Source organism: Bos indicus x Bos taurus, chromosome X (assembly GCF_003369695.1).
Source record: "Bos indicus x Bos taurus breed Angus x Brahman F1 hybrid chromosome X, Bos_hybrid_MaternalHap_v2.0, whole genome shotgun sequence".
In the NCBI taxonomy this organism is placed as follows: domain Eukaryota; kingdom Metazoa; phylum Chordata; class Mammalia; order Artiodactyla; family Bovidae; genus Bos; species Bos indicus x Bos taurus.
Window position 1 is genome coordinate 57,617,732 of NC_040105.1, and position 26,216 is coordinate 57,643,947.

General features: G+C 44.6%; 2 long non-coding RNA genes across 3 annotated transcripts; both read right to left on the reverse strand.

Annotated features, from left to right (window-relative positions):
* Positions 1-14,843: 14,843 nt before the first annotated feature.
* LOC113886688 lies at positions 14,844-18,382 on the reverse strand. The gene is made up of 2 exons (XR_003509532.1): positions 16,548-18,382; positions 14,844-15,705 (listed from the first exon to the last, which is right to left on the reverse strand). It is a non-coding gene; the product is annotated as an uncharacterized LOC113886688 (long non-coding RNA).
* A 233-nt stretch (positions 18,383-18,615) lies between these two features.
* On the reverse strand, positions 18,616-24,866 carry LOC113886687. Of its 2 annotated transcripts, XR_003509531.1 has the most exons (6): positions 24,761-24,812; positions 22,792-22,841; positions 20,400-20,538; positions 19,779-19,843; positions 19,254-19,541; positions 18,616-18,794 (listed from the first exon to the last, which is right to left on the reverse strand). It is a non-coding gene; the product is annotated as an uncharacterized LOC113886687 (long non-coding RNA). The 2 variants fall into 2 exon arrangements; XR_003509530.1 differs by having other exon boundaries at positions 19,254-20,538; positions 24,761-24,866.
* Positions 24,867-26,216: the final 1,350 nt, after the last annotated feature.

Here is a 26,216-nt window from a genome sequence, read left to right on the forward strand (position 1 = left end):
CAAGGAGGTAATATACAGAGGTCTGTTCTTGGAGGTCTGTTCACTTTTTCACTATCAGGGCAATTTATGCATGAATCTTTTCTCAAGCCTGTTAACTCTTTCCCTATTGTTGCTCCCTGGGGTCTGTACAATGACTACAGGCCTCAGTTAAATCCTCCCCATCTGTGCTCCTTTGACGTGTACGGAAAATCAAGCATCTGCTAACTCTTCCATTGTTAGTGCCTCTCCTCCTATGTGCATTAACCCCAGCCCTCATTTAATGCTTCTGTCATAAGTGCTCATTACTTGTAAGCTTAAAGTCGGTTCTTGGTTGACTCTTTCACCATCATTGCCCCTTTGGCATAGGTTGTGAATTGTGGGTCATTGTTAACTACACCACTATTAATGTTTCTCTGATATATCTCAAATTTGGGTCTAAGGTAACATTTCCATTTCCAAAGCCTCTCTGGAAGGACTTTGGAACTGGGCCAACATTCCACTATCAGGGCCCTTCTGGTTTGACTTTGAAAGCGAGGCTTTTGTTGTTTTCTTCACCCATGCACCCTGTTAGAGGTCTTGAATCCTAGGACATTCTTAAATACTATACCACCAGTGTTAGTCACTCAGTTGTGTCTGACTCTTTGCGACTCCATGGACTGTAGCCCGCTAGGCTCCTATGTCCAAACGATTCTCCAGGCAAGAATACTGGAGTGAGTGGCCATTCCCTTCACCAGGAAATCTTTCCCACCCAGGGATTGAATCCAGGTCTCCTGCACTGCAGGCAGATTCTTTACCATCTGAGTCACCCCTTGGTGGCTTGCTTGCTTCCTTAAGCGAGCCTCAATATAGAACCTATGCCTTTCTTAATTATACAGTCCCGCTCTTGGCCAACCTCAATCTAGCCCTTTGTTACATTTTCTAAAATCAATGCCCCTTAGGGTTTACTTTGAACCTCTATTAAATTCTTTTGACTTTGATAGGAACTGCAAAATGCTGCTTCTGCCCACTTTAAGTGACACGGGCAGTAAGTCCAGGCTGTGAGTGACAGGAGTGGGCGGGACCCTCTGTGTTCGAAGGAGCCCATGGCAGACTGTGAGTGACAGGAGCGGGCGGACCCTGACCTGGGGAAGGAGCAATAGGACGCAGGAGGGCGAGGACGCTAGGCAAGGAGTGGTGCGCGAGGAGTGTAGTCTAAGCACCTAAATGAATACAAACATTGTGTCAAAGTACTCTTCACTTTCTCCAGACGCTCTAGAAAGGAGGCTTCTGCAGAGCAGTCTCTCAGGCCTTGATTCCACTATCCCGCGTTAGCATTACCCGCCTCGCCGCCGGTTCCCACAGAACAGCCTAATCGGCCGCATCTCCACGCCTTTGCTCTGGCGGTGACTCAGCTCAGGGCCGGGAACACCCATTCTTCCTCCCAGGACAGTCGCGGCCGTTCGGAGCCTCACACTGCTTTCAGAGCACCAAGTGCAATTATCGTGCCTCTGAAATTCCACGAGGACTGCCCGGACTCAAAAACACATATATCCTCTGGCTGGAATGGCAGTCCCCAGAAGTCGTGGGGGGCACTATCCATTTCCCGGTTCACAAGCAAGTTGCTGTCGCAGAGCGAGTGATGCTATTTTTGTTACTGGCAGAGCTGGGCTCCGCAGCTGGTTCTGAGTGGGCGGAAGATAAGATGATACGCCATCCAGACAAGGGAGTTTCAAGGGATGTTGTGCCCTTTTGTGCAAACGGGGAGCCAAGCCTGGCTTGGGAAGATTCTGGGTCCTGATTGCAGAGCCAAAGTGAGGGGCCCAGCTGAGTGATGGGCATCTGTGTGGACAGCGATGGGGCATGTGGAAGGACTAATGAGGGGTCCTTTGGACTGAATGATGTGAACAACAGTGATAGGGGAGTCTGGAGGATCAGGCATAACGATGCGTGGGATATGTGATAGGGAGTTTAATGGGGATAAGTTAGGGGGATTTGTTAGGTGAGAATTGCTGTCTGTAGGGTGAATGATCGGAGAAGGCGATGGCACCCCACTCCAGTACTCTTGCCTGGAAAATCCCATGGATGGAGGAGCCTGGTAGGCTGCAGTCCATGGGGTTCCTAAGAGTCGGACACGACTGAGCAACTTCACTTTCACTTTCATGCCTTGGAGAAGAAAATGGCAACTCACTTCAGTGTTCTTGCCTGGAGAATCCCAGGGACGGGGGAGCCTGGTGGGTTGCCATCTATGGGGTCGCACAGAGTCGGACACGACTGAAACGACTTAGCAGCAGCAGCAGTAGCAGGGTGAATGCTGGGATTTCAAGGGGTGAGCAAAGGAGGTCTATAGGGTGAGTGAAAGGGACTTGGGATGAGTGATGGAGGGTTTGTTTCGGGAAAGTGATGGGGGGCCTGTGAGGTGAGCAATAGGAGGTCTATAAGATGAGTGGTGAGGTTCTATGGGGACAGGAATGGGAATGTGTAGGGATGTCATGTTGCGATTCTTTGGGACCAGGTGGCTCTTTTAGACCAATAGTAAATACATCCATTAATAAACAAAAATCCCCGCCCTTGTGGTTTCAGCATTCCAGTGGAAGAGTCAGTCACTGAAGTTTTGATTTATTTTCCCTGATGACTACCTTTTCATATATGCATTGATTACTTGGAGATCCTATTTTGTGAGGTGCCTAGTCAGATCTTTAGCTCATTTTTATTTTGCATCCCTTGCTTTTTCCTTATTGGTTTGTAGGAGTTGGTTTCATATAGTCGGATACCACTCTTTTACTTGTGATATGTGTTTTGCAACTATCTCCTTAATTTTTGGTTTCTCTTTTCCTTATGTGGCTTTGAATACCAAAGAAATTCTCACACTGTTAAGGACGTTCTAGGACCTGGAACAGATTTCCCAACCTGGGGATCTGACAAAGGGACTTAGAACCCCCAGGGAATTTGACTCTAGAGGCCAGTGTGATTTGATTACAGAACTTCCACAGGACTGGGGAAACAGACTCTGGGAGGGCACAAAGAAAACCTTGTGCACACCAGGAGCAGTGTCCCCACAAGAGACTGAGCCAGACTTGCCTGTGAGTGTCCAGGAGTCTCCAGCGGAGGTGTGGATCAACAGTGGCCTGCTGTGGGGTCAGGGAAACTGAATAAAACAGTGGGTACATAAGTCCTTTTGAAGGAGGTTACCATTACCATAGTTTGGCCTCAAGCCAAACAACATGGAGGGAACACAGCTCCACCCATCAACAGAAAACTGGATTTAAGATTTACTGAGCATGGCCCTGCCCATCAGAACAAGACCCAGACTCCTCCACAGTCAGTCTCTCCCATCAGGAAGCTTCCAGAAGCCTCTTATCCTTATCCATCAGAGGGCAGACAGAATGAAAACCACAATCACAGAAAACTAACCAAACTGGTCACATGAATTGCAGCCTTGTTTAACCCAATGAAGCAATGAGCCATGCCCTGTAGGGCTACCCAGGATGGACGGGTCATGGTGGAGAGTTCTGACAAAACGTGGTGCACTGGAGAAGGGACCGGCAAACCACTTCAGTATTCTTGCCTTGAGAACCCCATGAATAGTATGAAAAGGCAAAAAGATAGGACACTGAAAGATGAACTCCCCAGGTCAGTAGGTGCCCAATATGCTACTGGAGGCCAGTGGAGAAATAACTCCAGAAAGAATGAAGAGACGGAGCCAAAACCAAAAACAATACCCAGTAGTGGATGTGACTGGTGATGGAAGTAAATTTCGATGCTGGAAAGAACAATATTGCATAGGAACCTGGAATGTTAGGTCCATGGATCAAAATAAATTGGAAGTGGTCAAACAGGAGATGGCAGGAGTGAACATCGACATTTTAGGAATTAGTGAACTAAAATGGACTGGAATGGGCGAATTTAGTTCAGATGACCGTAATATCCACTACCATGGGCAAGAATTCCTTAGAAGAAATGGGAAAAAGTGAAAGTGAAGTCGCTCAGTCGTGTCCGACTCTTTGCGACCCCATGGACTGTAGCCTTCTCCATCCATGGGATTTTCCAGGCAAGAATACTGGAGTGGATTGCCATTTCCTTCTCCAGGAGATCTTCCTGACCCAGGCTCCCGCATTGTAGGCAGATGCTTTACCATCTGAGCCACCAGAGAAGAAGAAATGGAGTAACCCTCATAGTCAACAAAAGAGTCTGAAATGCAGTACTTGGGTGCAATCTCAAAAATGACAGAATGATCTCTGTTCGTTTCCAAGGCAAACTATTCAGTATCACAGTAATCCAAGTCTATGCTCCAACCACTGATGCTGATGAAGCTGAAGTTGAACGGTTCTATGAAGACCTAACAAGACCTTCTAGAAATAACACCCCCCCCAAAAAAAAAAATTAAAAAAAGATGTCTTTTCATCATAGGGGACTTGAATGCAAAAGTAGGAAGTCAAGAGATACCTGGAGTAACAGGCAAACTTGGCCTTGGAGTACAGAATGAAGCAGGGGAAAAGCTAACAGAGTTTTGCCAAGAGAATGCACTGATCATAGCAAACACTCTCTTTCAACAACACAAGAGAAGACTCTACACATGGACATCACCAGATGGCCAATACCAAAATCAGATTGATTTTTTTTTTTAAAGATGGAGAAGCTCTGTACAGTCTGCAAAAACAAGACCAGGAGCTGACTTTGGCTCAGATCGTGAACTCCTTATTTCAAAATTCTTTGATATACAATAGTAAGAATTATAATAAGAATATTCACATCTACTGTGTGCCAGGCACCATTATAATAAATTCTAATGGAATTAACTCATCTAATATACCCAGAAATGCTTTGTGCTAGGTCCTATTATTATCCCCATTTTTCAGATGAATAGACTGAGGCGCAGCTAGTACATGGTCTAGACAGAACTCTAAAGCAGTGAAGTCATAAATAAGGGAACAACCTTATAAAAATTTCTTTGCATATTTGTATAGGTCAAATTCTTAGACATAAGTATGCTAGGTTAGGGAGCAAGCATATTTAAAATGTAAAGAGTATTTCTTAAATTCTATTTTGATATTGTATAATCAGCTTCTACATGTAGTTAAAAATCGTTTACAAGGAGGGCCACTTCCCAATATTTTATCCACTACCAGATAGCATCAGTGTTTTTCATGCTTGTTGTTTTTAAGGTTGAACGTTATATCTTCTTTTCATCTGCTTTTCTTTAATGATTAAATGAGCATCAGCATCTTTTCACGTTTGTATTCGCCATTTTGTGTTTCCCTGTAAATCTTCCATTTCCTTCTTTGTCTTTTGCTTATTGCTTTCTAACAGCTAGAAACACAAGCTGGAATCAAGATTGCCGGGAGAAATATCAATAACCTCAGATATGCAGATGACACCACCCTTATGGCAGAAAGTGAAGAGGAACTCAAAAGCCTCTTGATGAAAGTGAAAGTGGAGAGTGAAAAAGTTGGCTTAAAGCTCAACATTCAGAAAACGAAGATCATGGCATCCGGTCCCACCACTTCATGGGAAATAGATGGGGAAACAGTGGAAACAGTGTCAGACTTTATTTTTCTGGGCTCCAAAATCACTGCAGATGGTGACTGCAGCCATGAAATTAAAAGACGCTTACTCCTTGGAAGAAAAGTTATGACCAACCTAGATAGCGTATTCAAAAGCAGAGACATTACTTTGCCAACAAAGGTCCGTCTAGTCAAGGCTATGGTTTTTCCTGTGGTCATGTATGGATGTGAGAGTTGGACTGTGAAGGAGGCTGAGCGCCGAAGAATTGATGCCTTTGAACTGTGGTGTTGGAGAAGAGTCTTGACAGTCCCTTGGACTGCAAGGAGATCCAACCAGTCCATTCTGAAGGAGATCAGCCCTGGGATTTCTTTGGAAGGAATGATGCTAAAGCTGAAACTCCAGTACTTTGGCCACCTCATGCGAAGAGTTGACTCATTGGAAAAGACTCTGATGCTGGGAGGGATTGGGGGCAGGAGGAGAAGGGGACGACAGAGGATGAGATGGCTGGATGGCATCACTGACTCGATGGACGTGAGTCTGAGTGACCTCCGGGAGTTGGTGATGGACAGGGAGGCCTGGCGTGCTGCCATTCATGGGGTCGCAGAGAGTCGGACACGACTGAGTGACTGATCTGATCTGAATATGAATTTTGAAGTACACATTAAAACTTTTTTCTGGCTAGGTGGGGATTTATCTCTCAACCTTTTTGTCGGTTCTCACTAGAATGCAAGCTCCTCGAGGGAAGGTATTTTAACCAGGTTTCTTTCCTATTGTATCCCCTGTCCTTAGACATTGCCTGGTATTCAGCAGGTGCTCAATAACTGCTTGTTGAGTGGATGAATGCGTTTTTCACTTAACAATATATTTTAGAGATTGTTGCATGTGAATCTATGTAGTTTCCTTACTGCTTTTTATGACTCCATATGGTATTTCCTCGTGGGGATTGAAGCATAATTGATTCATCCAACCCCCCATGAGGCTGTTTACATGCTTTTGCTACTATAAACAGTACTATAGTGCAATATCTTCACATGTGCTATTTTGCTCATGTCTATGAGTATTTATATAAAATAATTTCTAGAAATGGAATTGCTAGTCAGAGGATATGTACATGTAGAATTATGATGAATATTGCCGAATTAATTGCCCTTAAAATATATTGTACTAGCGTATACCCACAATTTGAGTGTGCTTGACATTTTCACCAACTCAGTGACTTATCAAACTTCAATCTTCAATAAAATATAAAGGAAATGTGATGTCTTCTTTTAATTTGCATTTCTCTTCATGCAAATAAAGCCAAGCATCATTTTACATGCTTAGGATCAATTTGCATCCTCTTTTTTGTGAATTGGTAGTCCTGTCCTTTGACTATTTTTTTAAGTTAAGTTGTTAGTCTTTTTATTCTTGCTTTGTAGGAGCTCTCTCACTCTGCTGAGGACATTAACTTTTGTCCATCCTGTGTGCTGTGCCCATATCTTCTCTCCAGTTCATTGCTTGTTCTTTGAGCTATGATATATTTTGCCATGCAGTATAGAAAGTAGTCAAATTTATCAGTTTTCCTTTGTGGCACTTGTGTTTTGTAGCATGCTTTGTTAGAAGAGTCTTCTCCACTTTAAAATTATTTTATATATATATATATATATATATATTTAAAGCAAATCCGTCTCTCCTGTCTTTATTTTATGGCTTCCCTTTTTCTTTGTTTAAACTTTTGTTAGATCTAATTTTTTTTTTTTATGGGTACAGAATTAAATAGAGAATTCAACTTTACATTTCTTTCTGATAACTGCCCAGTTTTGAGTAATTTATCTTTTCTATACTTATTTGAAGTGCTACCTTTATTATGTATTAAATTTTCCACTTTTATTTGCATCTATTTTTAGGCTGTCTTGGAGAAGGAAATGGCAACCCACTCCAGTATTCTTACCTAGAGAATCCTGTGGACAGAGGAGCCTGATGGGCTGCTGTCCATAGGGTCCACAGAGTTGGACACGACTGAAGCGACTTAGCATGCATGCATGCATTGGAGAAGGAAATGGCAACCCACTCCAGTGTTCTTGCCTGGAGAATCCCAGGGACAGAGGAGCCTGGTGGGCTGCCATCTATGGGGTCGCACAGAGTTGGACATGACTGAAGTGACTTAGCAGCAGTGGCGGCGGCAGCTTAGGCTCTCTACTCTGTCCTGCTAACTATTCTTGCTAATGGCAGGGTTTCACATTCTTTTTCTCATTAACTATGCTACACAAAGTACAAAGTAGGCATCCTACAGGTATTGCTGTGGTAAAAATGATCAGAATGAGCAGATTGTACAGGAATATGCTGTTACAGGAACCAGTGACATTTGAGGATGTGGCTGTGGACTTCACCCAGGAGGAGTGGCAGCAGCTGGCCCCTGCTCAAAAGACCCTACACAGGGATGTAATGCTGGAGATCTATAGCCACCTGGTCTCTGTGGGTAAGGGAAAATTCTCTGTATAACAATGAGTGAAATCCTCTTCATCTTTCAGAAATGTCAAGACCATGACCTTTATGATTTTTTACAAACAGGATGTTTTATCATTTCAGTTTTTTATGTTTATATTTTTGCTATATTTGGAATTGATTTTTGAGAGTTAAAGATCTATCTTTGCTGGGAGTTCCCTTTTTTCTCCTCATGAGTTTCTGAGCTGCCAAGACCAAGGTGATTGTAATTTTTCCTTAACAGGGTGTTCATATTTAAAACTAGACATAATCTCCAAGTTGGAACATGGAAAGGACCCGTGGACTATAGAGAGTGAGTTGTCAAGGTGGACCTATTCAGGTAAGTGAGAATTGGGGAAATGGCTTATAGAACATTTTCTTCTTCCCTGACATGAGTGGCTTCCTCTCTTCCTTAAAATTTGTTAGTCCTCCTTTTTAATATCCATCAGCCTCCTTCTTAGAATGTCTGTTCATTCCTGTTTTCTTTTTGGTGTCTATTTTACCTTTCTCTTCTTTCAGGTAGAGAGAAAAGCTCTGATTCTTGTCAGCAGATCATTTCTGGGGAACTTTCATTTCAAATGGAGATACTGGAAAGAGCCCCAAAGGATAATTCATTGTGCTCTGTCTTTAAAGTCTGGTATATTGATGGTCAGCTAGATAGATATCGAGGAAACCAAGGCAGCGTTTTGAGGCAGATCACCGTCTTCAGCCATGAAACAATGACCAAGAAGAGAGGCCCTAAATGTAATGTATTTGGAAAAATATTCAGTGGATGCATAGACCTTGATCCTTCAAGTAAAACACTCCATCACTTTGATTCATGTGAAAAGAGCTCAAAATCTAATTTAGACTCACTGACTTGTAATAGGAGCTATATAAGAAAGAACCCCATTGAGAGATTTGGATGTGGGAAACCACTTAGCTATAGTTCATTTTGTTCAGTGCCTGAGAAAATTCACATTGGAATGAAATCCCATGCACACAGTCAATGCGAAAAAGTTATAAATCATAAGCAAGCCCATATTCAGTATAAGAAAGTTCAAGTTGGGGAGAAACAAAATGTTTGTAGTGTGTGGGGGAAGGGCTTTATTAAGAAGTCACAGCTTGTTATACATCAAAGAGTTCATACTAGGGAGAAACTGTATGTATGTGGAGATTGTGGAAGAGCCTTCATTGAGAAATCACACCTCACTGTGCATCAGAGGATTCACACTGGGGAGAAATCCTATGAATGTTCTGAGTGTGGGAGGGCCTTCCCCCAGAAGTCTCTCTTCATTGTTCATCAGAGAGTCCACATTGGAGAGAAACCTTATGAATGTTTGGAGTGTCAAAAGGCCTTCTCCCAGAAGACACATCTCATTATACATCAGAGAGTTCATACCAGAGAGAAGCCCTTTGGATTCAGTGAGTGTGGTAAGCTAGTGGAGGTGATGGAATTCCAGTTGAGCTATTTCAAATCCTAAAAGATGATGCTATGAAAGTGCTGCACTCAATATGCCAGCAAATTTGGAAAACTCAGCAGTGGCCACGGGACCGGAAAAGTCAGTTTTCATTCCAATCCCAAAGAAAGGCAATGCCAAGGAATACTCCACCTACTGCACAATTGCACTCATCTCACACTCTGGTGTATGATAAGAGGTGACTTCTGAGAGAAGGCTTTTCCACATTCTGTACATGCATAAGGTGATGGTAATGTGGTAATATAAAAGTAATGCTCAAAATTCTCCAAGCCAGGCTTCAGCAATACGCGAACCGTGAACTTCCAGATGTTCAAGCTGGTTTTAGAAAAGGCAGAGGAACCAGAGATCAAATTGCCAACATCCGCTGGATCATTGAAAAAGCAAGAGAATGCCAGAAAAACATCTACTTCTGCTTTTTTTACTACGCCAAAGCCTTTGACTGTGTGGATCACAATAAACTGTGGAAAACTTTTAACAGATAGGAATACCAGACCGCCTGACCTTCCTCTTGAGAAATCTGTATGCAGGTCAGGAAGCAACAGTTAGAACTGGACATGGAACAACAGGCTGGTCCCAAATAGGAGAAGGAGTACGTCAAGGCTGTGTATTGTCACGCTGCTTATTTAACTTATATGCAGAGTACATCATGAGAAGCGCTGGGCTGGATGAAGCACAAGCTGGACTCAAGATTGCTGGGAGAAATATCAATAACCTCAGATATGCAGATGACATCACCTTTATGGCAGAAAGTGAAGAAGAACTAAAGAGCCTTTTGATGAAAGTGAAAGAGAAGAGTGAAAATGTTGGCTTAAAGCTCAACATTCAGAAAACTAAGATCATGGCATCTGGTCCCATCACTTCATGGCAAATAGATGGGGAAACAGTGGAAACAGTAGCTGACTTTATCTTTTGGGGGGCTCCAAAATCACTGCAGATGGTGACTGCAGCCATGAAATTAAAAGACGCTTACTCCTTGGAAGGAAAGCTATAACCAACCTAGACAACATATTAGAAAGCAGAGACATTACTTTGCCAACAAAGGTCCATGTAGTCAAGGCTATGGTTTTTTCAGTAGTCACGTATGGATGTGAGAGTTGGAGTATCAACAAAGCTGAGCGCTGAAGAATTGATGCTTTGAATTGCGGTGTTGGAGAAGACTCTTGAGAGTCCCTTGGACTGCAAGAAGATCAAACCTAAAGGAAATCAGTCCTAAATGTTCATTGGAAGGACTGACACTGAATCTGAAACTCCAGTACTTTGGCCACCTGATTCGAAGAACTGACTCCTTGGAAAAGACCCTGATGCTGGGAAAGATTAAAGGCAGGAAGAGAAGAGGACGCCAGAGGATGAGATGGTTGGATGGCATCACTGACTCGATGGATATGAGTTTGAGCAAGTTCTGGGAGTTGGTGATGGGCAGGGAGGCCTGGTGTGCTGCAGTCCATGGGGTCACAAAGAGTCGGACATGACTGAGCGACTGAACTGAACTGTACACTCCACTCCAACACCTCACAGATTGACTGGTATCAATCACTTTTGCCGATCAGGTGAAACTCTAAGAATTGCTTATTGAAGAAAGTGAAAAATCTGCCCAACTTTCTTATAATACCCAGGCATCCATGCGTGCTAAGTCGCTTCAGTCGTGTCCGACTCTTTGTGACCCCATGGAGTGTAGCCCACCAGGCTCCTCTGCCCATGGGATTCTCCAGGCAAGAATACTGGAGTGGGTTGCCATGCCCTCCTCCAGGGGATCTTCCCGACTCAGGGATCGAACCCGAGTCTCTTATGTCTCCTGCATTGGCAGGCAGGTTCTTTACCACGAGTGCCACTTGGGAAGCCCATAATACTCACAACAGGCCACAGATGCAATCTTGATACATTCTACCACCACTGCCATCAGCCCTGGCAAAATGTAGAATCCAAGGGACATTCTCTGAACACAATATAATAAAATGAAAACAACTTTTTCTCTAGGAACTTTAAAAAACACCCTTAAAGACTGTCTGAAGATGGCTGTTTGAACAAACTTGTGTACTTCCCCACTGCACCACTGAAGTGATGGAAAGGTTTCATTAATTCCTGGAAAAGAAGAAAGGGTGCCATCCAGGAACCAGGAATTGTGAAGGATTTCTAAAAAAAGAAAGCAGTGCACATAAGGTTTACAAGGGTGAAGAGAACCAGAAGCCCAGAGGAGCAGGTGGAAGCAACTAAGAAAGTAAGAGTGTATCCAGAGAAACCCCAGGTGGAGGGTAAATACATAGAAAGAGCAAGAACTGCCCCCAGAACTACAGGGCTAGTTGCATCATCAACACCCTTACATGGGTAGACAGCACTCTACTGACTTCTAATAATGGTGAACTCCCTACTTGCCACCTGGGAAGGGCCTGAGGTTAAGTGTGGGGAATTCTGAGAAGGAAGCAAATTAGAGCCTGAGGCACCTTCAGCCTCCACAGTAATAGTGAAAGACAGAAACACATCTGTAGAGAGGGGATCACTTCCAGTCTGTGTGCTCCATGGCCAATCACCCCAAAGCAAACAGGATCCTCAGGTGTCTTACACACTTACGGAGAGTCTGAATGGGTGATACCTCAATCCATGCATTTTGTGAATACCACATGCAGATAAAACTGTAAAACACATAAAACATTGTTCAAAGCAACATTATCCTATGCCAAGCGTTGAAAAACTGTCCCTACAAGAACATGTGTCTCCCTAAAGGAGAATAAATCCATTTACTAAACCAAGAGAATAAAGTGAACTGGACTCAATCCACAGCAATATTATGAAGACAGTATAGTTTTCTCATTGTCTCCCAGTCTCCTTTCTGCCTTTGTCCCCCATCCAATACCTTCCTGATTTCTAAAGTCTAGTGTTTCATCAAAAGTAGAAATATGTTTACCATGGTTCCCATATAATTTCTTTTACAGTGTAGTTGGTTGGCTGATTTTCAAGGCAAAAGGTGTCTGCCCCTAGCAGTGTACCCCAAGCCCTCTGTCTCTAATGGAAGGGTAAATCTGTCCCCTTTAGCAGTTCCTTCAGATGTGAACTGGATAGCAGGGTCTGGCCACTCCCCTGAGTCTCAGGCCCCCTACCAATCATGTAGGCTCTTTTGAGAGAGACTATAATAGAAAATAAAGCTAACAAAAATGGACAGAATGTGGATACAATAAATTATAAAACTTTATGGAAGACTTAAGAAAGACCTTAAAAATGGAGACAAAGCCCAGGTTCTCGGATAGGAAGGCTCAACTACATAAAGATGTCATTAACCCCCAAATTGATCTATGAATTAACTGAAATTCCAGTCAGAATCCCAACAGGGACCCCCCTTTTTTTTTCCAATCATGGAACTTGACCAGTAGATTCTAAAATGTACCCAGGAGTTCAAAGGACCTAAAGAAGTACAAAGAGGAAGCACTTGCCTTCTGAACAGTCAATCCTATTGTGGAGCTATTGTCCATGACACGGGATGGTGCTGGCACAGGGATTAGCAGATTGATCCTGGGACAGAAAAGAAAGCAGAGAAGCAGAACCACACACGAATACCCTTGACATTAAGCTGAGGTGGCCCTCAGAGCAGGGGGAACAAGAAGACTCATTCATCATCAACTTTCTCCCTTAAGAGGATGACAGGAACCCGTCTCTCACCTTGTCAGCCTTTCTCATAGAGCTTTGTACACAGTCAAGGCTTAATAGGAGCCTGATGATAAATTGAGTGAGAAGAATTGTACTATTTGCCTACCCTCGCTGAGAGATTGCCTCTGTCTAATGCCTGAAATCTCTCCATTTAAACAACATTCCTTTAGCTAAGGGTTTCAACCTTGGCACCATTGACATTTGAAGGGGGGTTGGATTATTTTTCTTGGGGGGCACTGTTCTCTGCATTGAAAGTTGTTTAGCAGCATCCTTGATCTCTGTCCACTAGATGCCAGTAGCCTATCCCCCTATCAAGTCATGACAGCCAAAAATGTTTCCAGACATTGTTGAGTGTCCCCTAAGGGGACAAGATCCACACTTGCCCTCTCCCATTGAGAACCACTGGATTAGGCAGTTCTCCCACACCATACTCTCTTTTGTGATGTCATACCCTCCTTGTAGTTGACTTTAGAATGTTCACAAATATCCTATGCTTCCATAGGACTGCACACTTTCACCCCTTTGAGGGTCAGAGTTGGCCATTGGCCATTTGATGAGCTGGTTCATGCTTAGTCACTCCCTTTTCTCTCTGCTGGGCCACCCATGGGGCTACTCTGTGTCCTTGAGATCTGGCATGAGTGTGTTGATAATGTGCAGAAGAGCCCCAGTCTACCTGCAGTGGGCGTGCAGCATCCGTGAGAAATAAACTCTGATTGTCTGTCATTTGTTTATAACCCAATCTACCCTGAGCTGGCATCTCTGTCCACCAAAAGGAGAGAGCCTGAGCTGGCATCTCCCTCCACCTGTTGTGAAATAGAAAAAAATGTATATTGGCCTCTGCCCTGGGTTCCTGGAACAGAGCTCCAAAACCAGTGTAATTTCCTACGTGGTAAGAGCACTAACAGCATCTTTTGTTCTAATGAGGCAACTCTGTGTAGGGTCCTTGTCACCAGAAAGACCAAGCTATGATTACAGGCTTGGAATTTTCAGCCCCAACCCCCATCCTCCAGAGAAGGGAGAGGGCTGGAAAAGGAGTTAATATTTGATCATGCCTACGTGAGGAAGCTTCCATAAAATCCCATTAGCGTTGAGTTCCAGGAGCTTCCGTGTGGGTAAACACATCCATGCTGAGAGAGTGGGCACCCCCATGTCACAGAGACACAAGGTGTTGTGCCCTGAATCCTTCCAGAACTTACCCCCGGTTTCTCTACATCTGGCTGTTCATCTGTGTCCTTTATCATGTCCTTTTATTATATAATAAACCAGTCAGTGTAGGTAAGTGCTTCCCTGAGTTCTGTGACCTATTATAGCAAATGACTGAATTTGAGAAGGGGGTCATAGGAACCTCTGATTTATAGCTGGTTGGTCAGAAGTACAGTGACAACCTGGGACTATGAACTGGCATCTGAGGTGGAAGGGACAGTCTTGTGGGACTGAGCTCTTAACTTGTCTGCACAAACTCCTGTTAGTGTCAAGATTGAATGGAATTGTAGGACACCCAGCTGATGACGCCGAGAATTTCTTTGGTGTGAGGAAAAAACCCACACATCCCAGAAGCGCTGTGAGTGTGGTAGTAGTGTGAGAGTGAAAAAGAGACATAAGAGTGTTTTCCCCAGACATCTGGGATGGCCCACCCCTACCCAGGTCAAGCCTGGGCCAAGCCTGGGAGCAGGAAGCCTCTAGGTTACACCTTCCAGGGGACCCTGGCTCAGAGGGGCATCATGAGGTTTCCTTGAACCTTCCCTGCAGGACTCAAAGCAGCAAGTCACCTGTTTGACACACACTGGGACCCTGGAGAAGGACTTTCCAAACTGCAGGTTGTGATTCATGGCCAATAGAATATTTTAAGGATTCTGAAAAGAATTGTGCATTTTAAATGAATTAGAATGAAATAACATAGCACATCACAAACAGAATAGACAATATTGGTGAATATCACATATATAAGGGTCAGTATTGTTCTGTGAAGCATTTGCTTTAGAGTCACTTGTACAATGTGTTCTTTACTGTGGGTCTTGGTGAATAAAGCTCAGAAGTGTTTTCTTGTGATGGATGTACTGCTCTTTCACACGTCCTTGCGTTTTCCCAATTCTTTACTAGGAATAGGATTCATTGTTTTTTCCCACTCCGTGACTTGTGGGATCTTAGTTCCCTGACCAGGGATTGAACTCAGGACCTTGGCAGTGAAAGCACAGAGTCCTAACCTCTGGACTGCCACGGAATTCCCAGAATTTTGCTTTATAACGAATCTTAAAAATTGCTGGAAGAGAAACAAGAAAGCCAGGAAGTAAAAAAAGAAAGAAAGAAAGTCATTTTGGACGCTCATCAGGAGAGCACATGCATCCACCTTGGACTCCAGGCTTGATTCGGGGCGCACCTGGGGCCACATAGAGGCTGACTTCTGGCATCAGGCAAAGCCATAGTCTCCCTGCATCTCAAAAATTTGATTTGTCAAATGGAGGAGGAGGGGGAGGAGGAAGAGAAGGAGGAAAAGGAGGGAGGGAAGGAGCTGTATCTACCCAGGGAACCTAAGGGAAAATGCTCGTCATGACCCCAGAGTGCTTTCAAGCCACCCTTCCCTGCACCCGTCTCCTCTGCTGGGAAATTCAGCTGGTTCATCCAATCTTCTTCAGGAGAAAGGAAAATAAAATCTTTCTGTATCTCTTTTGGACGTCCTCTTCTGTATCTGCATGGACAATAAGGTACACAATGTTCGTTAGCAGATTATTAAATTTGAGTAATGAAGAATGAAACTGGGGTAAAATAGAATTTATTTCTTCTTACAGCAAAGGCCAAGGTATCCAACCACCTGCAGAATCCTGCTCCAGGACTGGGGGCTGGGATACAGCATTTGTCAAAATAAAAGCTAGCAAGTTGGCCTGAGGCACAGGTAGAGTGACCTCACTGACCTGGGCAGCACCCACGTCTCCCTGCAGCATCAGGAAGGGTGTGCTGACAGTTCTAGGGGACCTCTGCCCCTAACCACCTGACCCCTCAAGGCTGTGATAGCCCTCACTTGGCCCTGGGTCTCCCTGGCCTCCCTGCCAGACCCACTTCCACCCACCCTGTGTATCTCTGTCCTTCCCTGCCCCCCCTAGCACCAGATCTGCCTCTCCCTCTGGGCATACTCTGTCTCTAGGGTTCCTGGTCCACATCCTCTTCCCTAGATTTGAGGCAGAATTCAGAGGTCATTCAAGTCTCTCCACCCCCGAAATTTGTACCTATCTGCCTTAGTGTCTCTGAAGTCACAGTGAGCTCCACGCTCAGCTCTCCCTGCATGTGCCAGCTGGAGGAACTCTGGCATGAAGCTGCAGGTCTGTTGGTGTCTCTGTCTCTCATTACCTCTCTCTAGCTATATGATAGTGTCTGTCTGTGCACAGAGGTTGATTGTGGAGATAAGTGGGGAAATCCATACAAGATGCTTAGTATCACCCCAGGCACTTTGCAAGCAGAAGATGAATGTTAATTGTACTTCCTATGGTTATTATGGAAGGTGGGCTGAGAGGGGGAGACCCCAAGGGACCACACCTCTTTCCTTCTTGCAGACATTGTTCCTGGCCTGGGATGCAGACTCCTGGGCCTGGGACTTGTCTCACACAAAGGTATGACCTTGAACGACAAGACATTGTTATTCCTGGAGGAGTAGGTGGGGACTCAGATAAACTGGGAGGCCCTTGCCATGCAGCCACTGCTGGGAGGGTCATCCCTGTGAGGAAGAGTGTCTCTCAGAACATGCTGGTCAGAGAGGGTTTATGTGGGTGTCCACATCTGTCCATACCCCAGCCATGCTTCCTTTCCCACCTGTCTGTCATGGTCTACGCCACCTCTTAGGTCTAGAGATCCTCAGACTCCTAGGGCAAGCTCCTTTTATGCAGCGTCCCCCACCCCCAAGGTCTTTAGGAGACCAGACCCAGGCCTAGCCCCAGGGCTGCTGTGTGGACAGCAATCCTGTAACCCTGAAGCTGTCATAGAGTGTTTGTAGGAGAAACACTGGCCCAGCAATTCTGGCCCAGCAACCATGGCTCCAACCTGGAGTTACAGGGACCAGTCAGAGTCCAGGAGCTCATCCTCTGCTGGTTTATGGTTTCTCCCATCTCTGATCCAAATCTGTTGGGTTGAGGGGGACGAGTCCAGAGGTGGGATGAAGGCAAGGGTAGGGGAGATGGCAGCTTCAGCAGGAGAGTGGAGACCTTCCAAGGCTGGATGAGAGCCAGGAGGCCAAGGCGATGGGCAGTGGATGGTCAAAATGGTGCAACACTGCAGCCATCTGGGGCTGGTGTTTGATGTCCCATGCAAGTCACCTTGGATTTCTGTTGGTAGCTTTAATGTCCCCCAACACACACAATGATTTGCTCTAAAATAGACTCTTCTCTTCCCTTCCCCAGAACTGACTGTTCCAGCTCTGTGGGTTGTGATGGTCCATCTGGGAGAGGGCTGTCCCATTATTAATACTTGACCCCCATCCTGGCTCCCAAGCCCTTGGACCTGACATGGGCAATTTCCTGCCTCTGTCCAGTGGAGTTTTCCATCTTTGGTCCCTTGTATCATGACTAAGTGATCTCTTCCTTTCCTGTTCACGACGGGCCCTACACTGGACCTCTTCTTCCCTATTCTTCCATGTTCCCCAATTGACAGTTTCATCTCTGTCTCCCCCCACACACTTTCAAATGGACTGTCCCAGCCCCATGACCCCGAAGATCTTAGAGAGAGCAACAGCCAAGGTGTCCAACCACCTGCAGAATCCCACTCCGGTACAGGGCAGGTACAGCATCCATCAGAATAAAAACTAGCAACAGCCCCCACTAGACTGGCACCTCCACGTGGGCAGGGACTGTTGTTTATCTTGTCCCTGATGTCTCTCCAGGACCTAGAATGGCGCTCAGTATGCAGTACAGACCCATTAGGTGTTGGATGAATGAACACTTTGATACAACAATTCCATTTCTAGGAACATGTGCTAAAGAAACACTGATACAGGTGCACAGGGCTGTGTGCACAAGAGTGGGAAGAGCAAACAACTGGGAAAATCTTGTAAATGTCTATTGTCAGTGACCGATGCTGAGTGAATGAATAATGGAGGTTTGGAGCATGTGTGGAACAGGAAACAGAGTGAGACAGACTTGTTCAGGACATGCTGCTAAAGAGGAAAAGCAGGTGAGAGATGCTCATATTGGTACCCTGTGGATGTGTGTAAATATAGAGAAAACCGTTTGCAATAAAACACACAGAACTGCCCTCAGTAGTTACATCTGGAGAGGGGGAGGTTAGTGCTGTTCTGTACAAAGAATATCTGACAATATTTGTTTATTTTTAAGGCAGCGGCATGGATGTGTGTGCATGCTAAGTCACTTCAGTCGTGTCCAACTTTGTGCGATCCCATGAACTGTATGTAGCCTTCCAGACTCCTCTGTCCATCAGATTTTCTAGGCAAGAATACTGGAGTGGGTTGCCAATGCCCTCCTCCAGGGGATTGCCCTGACCCAGGGATCAAACCTGCGTCTCTTGCCTCCTGCATTGGCAGGCAGGTTCTTTACCACTAGCACCACCTGGGAAGCCCTAGAAGCATGGATACACAGACAGAAACACACGGCAGGTATATGTCTTGCTCATTAACACAACTTTAATAACTAATAATGCTTGGCACATAGTAAGGAAAATCATGTTTAACTGTTGTGAACTGTTTATTTCATGTGCTAGGAATTCATAGCCGTGCCATGTTCATGAACAGCCACCAAGTTCTGCTTCTTATCTTGGGCACTTGTCACATCTGTGAGGCTGAGGCAAGGAAAGAGAAGGAAAATAAGTGACAATGAGCCCCCACTGACTGATAAATTACTATTCAGCTCCTCATTTTGACCTGCATGGCCCCTGTGCACTCCCATTCCATCCTGCCTTGTGGTCTATGTGCACCTCTCACTGCTCCTGAAGACCAACCTTGTGTTCAGGCTGCAGCGACTCTGTCAACTGTCCAGTGAGGTTTTCGGCTAGAGGAATGTGTCACCTACATGCTAGAAGCTGACCTGGGGTTTGGGAGCCCACAGCATCCTGGGGAGGGAAGATCTCTGGATATACAGAGCAGGAAGTAGAAAAAGCATGGGAATCCTTCTCATTTAGCCTCAGAGCTGCACCCCCAAGGGACTGGGAGAAAGGAACAAGTGACAAGACAGGATACAACTAACATAAGAGAACAGTGCCTTTTGTGGGGATGTGGGGATGGAGAGAAAGCTTACTTACAGATTTAGTCATCTTCATCTTCCTCTTCCTCGGGATCACTGATCTCTTCATAGGCCACTGGTTTCCTTTTTCGCAGTCTGTTGGCCCAAACATTAACTGTGTTTCTATTGGATTCTTCCTCGTGATCGCTGATCTCTTCTTGGGCAACTGGTTCTCTTTTTTGCCCTCTGTTGGCCCACACATCAACCGTGTTTCCATTGGATTCTTCCTCAGGATCACTGATCTCTTCGTAGGCAACCGGTTTTCTTTCTCGCAGTCTGATGGCAGAAACCTTCTTTTTCTTGGATCCTGGAGAAGAGTTGGTACATGGGTGTTGGGTGGGTTAGGGAGTGTCGGGTCCTGTTTTGTGAGATAAGGAGATGCCTCCTCCCTCCCCAGGTGTCCACAGGACTTCCACACAGTCTGTTTTGCACACTTTCTGGCTCAAAGAGGCTGAGAGGTTAGACCCACACCAATACACACCAAACAGCAGTTAGAGTTTTAGCTTCTGGCTCCTTTCACCAGTAAGTAATTCAGATTACTTACCACATTTATTCCGACCGTCTTTCACTCAGCAGATATTAAAGGCATATCGTGTGTCAGGCATTGAGCTGAGGGTGGGGATAAAACTCTGAGTAAGATGTGTTCCCAAGTTATCACAGATGGAATGACCTGAGTTCCCCCACCAGGGATTGAACCCATGCTCCCTGCAGAGTAGGTGCAGTCTTAACCACTGGACTGCCAGGGAAGTCCCTTGAATTGAACACCTTTGAACAGCCTGTGAACTTGGATTCTTTATTTCCATTTTATGGACTAGGAATCTGGAGCTCAGAGAATTTGAAAGGCTTGCCCCCAGTTACATGGCTTTCATATGGATGACAACTCAGATCTGTGATTCTGTAAGTTACACGTTTTTAAAACAAAGTTGGCCATGCCAAGTGGTTTGTGGGATCTTAGTTCCTTGATCAGGGATCAAACCCAGGCCCCAGCAATGAGGACCCTGGAAGTCAGCTCAAATGTTTCAGCTGGAGCTGAGCAAGCTCTCAGCCCAGCCTGGCCCTAGGCCTGTCCAGGATCCATCTCCCATGGCTAACCCATTCACTTGAACATGGCCAGGGAAGACAGAGGAGTTGTTCCCAAACAAGTAAGAAAAGTGGTTTCTCTTACCTGCTGTTTTCTTACTCTGCTGAGCAGAGATACTTGCTTTTGCCTGGGAGTGCAGCTGTCTCTGAGCCTGCTCTGGGCCTGATGTTCCTGGTACTATCTTTGAACGTTTTTTTCCCTTTACAGGCTTCTTGGGCATCACCTTTTTAACGTGAAAGTCACATACAATCAGTATCCATTTCTCAAGTGCTTTAGAGCTTACAAAGTGTTTTCTTGTGCAGTACCTTAATTAACGTCCTCAACAAGTCTGAGGGATCATTATATTACCTGTACCTAAATTACGAAGAATCTAGGAAGTTAGAAGGAAATGGAATGGTCTAAATGAAGGGCGTTTCCAGGATTAGAACGCTTGTTTTCATGCTTTTTCCAGACTGACACCCTCACCAAGAGAAATCTCCAAGTGAGCAGGAGTGTGGTACATGGAAGATTTGGGAAAGTAGAGCGTTCTAACGATCCATGAGGTCTGTGAAAATGAGGAGGGGCTTCTATAAAATCTAAGGGATTGAAGATAAGATGGTTGACAGCTGCGGGGAGAGCAAATGGAACAATGTGCAGAGGGGACAAAACGCTGCTGGCAAATGGTGTGGGAGAGATGAATATAGGGAAAGGAGAAGAGAGAATGGTTCACATAAATTCACGCAGACAGCCAAGAAGGTGGTGCCAGATGTTGCATCCTGTCCTACCTCGGCAAGAACATTTCATGTGGAATTAGGTGAGGTGGTTCCTGTACCAATTCTACTTGTGTCAGGGTGTGTCGCTGACCAACGATCTTAAAGCCACCTTCATTCAGCTCTTGTTTATAAAACTGTGAACGATAACTATATAATCAGCTCCCTTATTTATGCATCAGTGAACAATAACTGTAAAACAAGCTAAGTGAAAGAACTTTCTAAGGCTATAAATGCTGTTTAAATGTGATAACAATAAAAACAAACACTTTTATGATCCCTCTTTGAATTCTCTCTTCAACCGTGTCCACACTGCTACTGGTAACCCAACCACCAGATCCCTTTACCCTCTAAACTATAGTTTAACCTGCAATTGCAGAAGAACTCATTCAATAAACCTCTAAGGGTCTTCCTGGGCTGGAACTGGGACTTCAGAGATGCCTCAGGGGCAGACAAGGTCCCTAAGGAGCTCACAGAAGAGAGAGGCTGACAGTTCAAGTGATTCCCAAGCAACACAAAAGGGGCCCTGTTGTGAGAGTGGGTGTCTAAACAGAAGTGTCAGCAGCATCTGCAAAGTTTAGGGGAAACGCCTGAGCTTCAGAAACGTGTGGAAAAGCTTATAGGTTTGGAAATGGCTTGGGGCTTTGGATTAGACTACTACCACTGCCACTGTTGGGCTTCCCTGGTGGCTCAGATGTAAAGAATCTTCCTGCAATGCAAGAGATCCAGGTCTGATCCCTGGGTCAGTAAGATCCTCTGGAGAAGAGAACAGCCATTGTGGTCTCAAGCAGATTATTTAACATCACTGTACGACAGTATCTGCATTATTATGAGTAGTAGTATTTAATAATACTAATAATAACTTCATTATTATTTGGGGATAAAATGGCAGTAACATCATAGAGGTTTTAAGGGCTAAATACACTAATCCATGTGAATTGCCTAAAATAGTATCTGTCATCACTATGAAATCAAAAGAAGTAACAACTATTACAATTGTTGTTAATTATTATTTAGCTCTTGGTACTACATCAGGACTGCAGCCATGAAATTTAAAGACGCTTACTCCTTGGACGAAAAGTTATGACCAACCTAGGTAGCATATTGAAAAGCAGAGACATTACTTTGCCAACAAAGGTCCATCTAGTCAAGGCTATGGTTTTTCCAGTGGTCATGTATGGATGCGAGAGTTGGACTGTGAAGAAAGCTGAGCGCCGAGGAATTGATGCTTTTGAACTGTGGTGTTGGAGAAGACTCTTGAGAGTCCCTTGGACTGCAAGGAGATCCAACCAGTCCATTCTAAAGATCAGCCCTGGGGTGTTCTTTGGAACAAATGATGTTAAAGCTGAAACTCCAGTTCTTTGGCCACCTCATGCGAAGAGTTGACTCATTGGAAAAGACTCTGATGCTGGGAGGGATTGGGGGCAGGAGGAAAAGGGGACGACAGAGGATGAGATGGCTGGATGGCATAACCGACTCGATGGACATAAGTTTGAGTGAACTCCGGGAGATGGTGGTGAACAGGGAGGCCTGGCGTGCTGCGATTCATGGGGTCGCAAAGAGTCAGACACGACTGAGCGACTGAACTGAACTACATCAGGAACTGTGATAAAGAGATCAGCAAAGGGAGGCAGTGAGGGCCAGGCTATTTTCCCACTTTTATCCCAATATTCACATCTACGGAGAGATAAACAGTCTCTGGTCCTTTGGATTTGCGAGGCACTCACCTTCTGGCATTTTCCCCCTTGCATGTTGGAAGTCCCTTGAGGAGGTTCATCTAAAAGGAGGTGACAAGTCAGAAATTTGTTTTTGTTGTTGGTAAATATTCTCAAACTGCAGAGACTCCTGTGGTATCAGGGATTTCTGCAGCAGAGGGTGACGAGTCCACTTATTATCAAAGAGTTACTCTGAGACCAGCCTCTGAATAACAATGATTTTGCTATTTATTTGCAGCATCTATTCAGAATTTTTCTTCTATGGTTTATAAAATGTAAACTAAACCCCATCACTGCCTTATCCTATCCTATTATGTATTTCTTACGTTTTTCCCCAAAGAAGTAAATTGATTGGTCTTTAGCCAAAAATCACTCTATACTTAAAATGGTGAATTTCACAGTAGGTCAATTACACCTTAATGAAGCTGTTAAGTGTGAAATGAACCATGGATGATTTAGTCCAGTGGTTATGGAATGTTTCCAGTATAAAGATACCTCTTTAATATCAAAAACCTTGTAGCTACTCAAGCACTGGGTTTTTAGCCCTCTTACAGTAATTTTGGGAGCTTGTGGAATCCGGCCTGTTAAACTAGAAAGTCAAAGGGTTACTGGAGACATTTTGAACATTCTCACCCTGTCTTCTCACAACTATGCTGTCAGAGCAAAAGAGCAAATGAACACATCCCATCCCCTTTTTAAGTGAGTACATACACTGCTCAGATTTCTAGACTCTGTCACTTTTTTAAAACCTTACATTGCCTCTGCTCATTGACCAGTAGGAAAGGTCAATGTGTGGAAGATTACTCTCTTAAACTCTCTTCCAAACTCAACACACAGAACCAGGTTCGATTAGGAGTGAGACAACTATTTGGTTTTGATAAAACGCAAGCAAACAGCCATATGTCATTACATAATATGTTAATCACTTTCTTAAGATAGTTACCCAATACCTATGCACTATTATTTTGGAAGTTTTGGGTGGATTTACACTTCAAATTTTTCTTAATCATCCTGTGATTCATTAATGGTGCTTAGCAAGAACTAACTCCTTTAAAAAAGAAATGTTTCAAACATGCATAAAATGATGGACAATAATATTTGAAACGTGCATCTACCATTGGGTCTAGTAGGATTTCAACATTATCTCACAACTACTTCAGATCGCTCTGAGCTCTTTATTCAAAACATAACAAAACACTATGGACAAGTCACAGCTGAAGCCATCTGTGTGGCCCTCACTGATCCCTACCCTCCTCCCTTTTCCACTTCTTCACTCCAGAGTTTGATGGGTTTTATTCTCATTCACGTTTTTATACATTTACCAAATACTTTCTATCCATAAAAATATATATATTCTCGTTTTGCATGTTTTAGGATTATATATGAATGGCCTCTGACTGTGCTTAACCCTCTGCATTCCATTTTTTTTTTCACTTAACCATGATGCTTTTGAGGGAACAAAGTCCTGAGAATCTTTCCCCATCTGGAACCCCGCATAAATGGGCTTCAGGAGACTCATTTCCTGTCACTTACCCTTTTCCCTGGGGTTCTTAGTTTTAGAATCACAATGCTTGGATTTTGTGGCTCCATTGTTAGGACACATGAGAGCTGCTGGGGTACCCTTGAGATCCAGAAAGATGCAAAATATTTATTTCTTAACAAACAACCTGAGAGGAGGGGGAAATGCTGGGACACAGCACCAACAGTAAAGCTCATCAGCTGGGCAGGGGGAATCTGAACCACGGCCAGTGAGAGAGAAATGCATAGAATCCAGGTCTGAGCATCTCTGTGGCCACTCTCAGCCCACAGCCCTGCACAGGATTTAAAAGAGCAGAAGGGTTGAAAACTGCCCTGGGATTTCTTCGCACAGAAAAGGACAAATGTGGGACACTTGGCATAGCCTAAGAAGAATAAACCATGGCTTGTAAAGAGGAATCATCATTTGTTTCCAGCCTTGTCTGGACCCAGAACTTCCTATTACCTAGTCTAGTCATGGTTTCATAGTTTCTCTTCATATTCACATAGGTGGTTTTCTCCGAGTATCCCAGACGTGCCCCCTCTTTCATAGAGAAGTATTTGGAAATATTCTTCAAAGTCTAAAAAAGAAAGAAAAATAAATCCCAGCAATGATTCAGCTAAATATGTCTGACTTTCAGCCAGGAACTCTTCCTTGGCTGCAGGGCCTCCATGTTAGATCTATAAAGTAGAGCTAATAAACCCTCTCTAGTCATGGCTAACAGAGAAAATGGGTAACATTGTCTAGGCTCCCGTCTGGCATGTAGTAGGTGTTTAATGCTGATGGCATGCTCTTCTCTAACCTTCCAGAATAGACTGAGAACCATCCAATCCAGTGCAAGATCACAGATCTTGTACCCAAGGATATCAGGCAAGGACAGAATGAGGGTCAGAAGCTCTGGATCTTCCCCTGACATGCTGCTCCTTGTCCCCAGTGCTTCTGACCCTCCCCCAACCCCCAATGCCCAGAAATCTAGTCACCATACAATGTCCCCTGGGCCACTCCTCTGCCCTCTCCAGATCAACTCAGAAATCCCGACTTGGATTTCTTCTCTAATTTCTTCCTATCTTCCCTGGGGTTTTCGGAGAAGCTGTCTCTGTTCATGGTGCTTATCTAGAAGGAACACAGCCTGGGTCTCTCCAGTCACAAGGCCAAAGGTTCTGTCGGGGGATAAAGTGTTGAACGAAGTCCACACTCAGTCACCTGTTTTAAGGTTCTACTTTTCTCCCTGGGGAAGGAAATGGCAACCCACTCCAGTATTCTTGCCTGGAGAATCCCACAGATGGAGGAGCCTGGTGAGCTACAGTCCACAGGGTCACAAAGAGTTGGACATGACTGAGCGACTTCACTTCACTTCACTTTCTACATCCTTGGCTTATCTGTCCCCGAGCAAGGACATGAGGGTGGGGAAATCAGATGAGAACAGGAAGCTGGAGGTCTCTGAGAGAAGTAGTGATTAGGGATGACATGTTTTCTGTCATGATCAAAGTAGCATTGAGTCTTTGAGGGAGGTTGGTTACTGTTGTTAGTAGCTTGCCTGGTTTGGCTTATTTTGAAGGATGGATATCAGACACTTGTTGGGGAAGTAGTGAAGTGAATGCATAGTATTATTGAGGGGGGCTGTTTTGAGGCAAAGGAGGGGAGGAGGGCTAAGTCCCAGAGGTCATATGGTGTCTCTGATTGAAAGGTTTCAGTTTTCAGGCAGAGGGATGTGGGATTTTGCTCTGTTGAAAAGAAATGAAGATCACTAATATGAGTGAACTACAACCCCACCCACAGCGAGAAAACTCCACAACAAAGAGAACTCCACAAACTGCCAGAATACAGAAAGGCCACCTGAAACTCAGCAATATAAACAAGATGAAGATACAGAGGAATACACAGCAGGTAAATGAACAGGATAAATGCCCACCAAACCAAA